Source organism: Papilio polytes, unplaced genomic scaffold (genome assembly GCF_000836215.1).
Source record: "Papilio polytes unplaced genomic scaffold, Ppol_1.0 DF821400.1, whole genome shotgun sequence".
Lineage (NCBI taxonomy): Eukaryota > Metazoa > Arthropoda > Insecta > Lepidoptera > Papilionidae > Papilio > Papilio polytes.
Genome location: NW_013527804.1, coordinates 1,240,080 through 1,240,888, shown reverse-complemented (window position 1 = coordinate 1,240,888; position 809 = coordinate 1,240,080). Strand labels below are relative to the sequence as shown.

Below are 809 nucleotides of genomic sequence, written 5' to 3'. Positions count from 1 at the left end.
GACTGTACTGGAATTGCTTTCACTCGAGCCGACCCATTCCTGCGAAGCTGTTAAAGTGGGCTCTGCCACTGTTAAAACTATGAGATAGTGGTCAAATGGAAGTATAGCTTCGTTTCGTCTTAACTGTATTAAGGAGGTCTTTATTTACCTGTATCTCTATATTTTTCAGGACATCTACCACGTGACAGGTCCACTAACAGAGCTGCAGATAGCGTACATGTGCAGAGAGACCCTCACCGGCCTCTCGTATCTACACAGCATGGGGAAGATGCATAGGTGTGTATAATAACGTCCGGTAAACTATCAGATAAAGGCTGCTGCTGGTATTGTAGTTGTTGTTGATGATGATGATGATGATGATGATGATGAAACTATCAACATCTCCCTGTATCCAATTTACGGTGTACCAGACTTCCCTTCTCTAGTTCGTAATTTCAATGGTCACTCCCTTCTTTATCATGTCAACTTTAACGCAATCCATCTATCTTTCTACACCCAAACTTTAGATCTATTCAGTAAATGTCTCAAAATTGGGTGAAACCGTGGAAAACTCGTATACTAGTAGATAATTTGACAAATATGTACTGTTATTGAAAACCAGTGATCGTTTTAAAGTTCTTTAACGATGTCTATTGCCTTGTTTATAATTTGGAAAAACATCGTGTTTGAAAAACACATTGTTGTAGTTGCGTAAATTTGCTATTATATTATTCCAGGGATATCAAAGGTGCTAATATACTGCTGACGGAATGTGGGGATGTCAAATTGGCAGATTTTGGTGTCTCAGCGCAGATTACAGCCACTATTAA

At 39.2% G+C, this 809-nt stretch overlaps 1 long non-coding RNA gene across 1 annotated transcript; it reads left to right on the top strand.

Moving 5' to 3' along the window:
* Window positions 1-166: 166 nt before the first annotated feature.
* Window positions 167-809, top strand: LOC106108930. The gene is made up of 2 exons (XR_001225975.1): window positions 167-276; window positions 717-809. It is a non-coding gene; the product is annotated as an uncharacterized LOC106108930 (long non-coding RNA).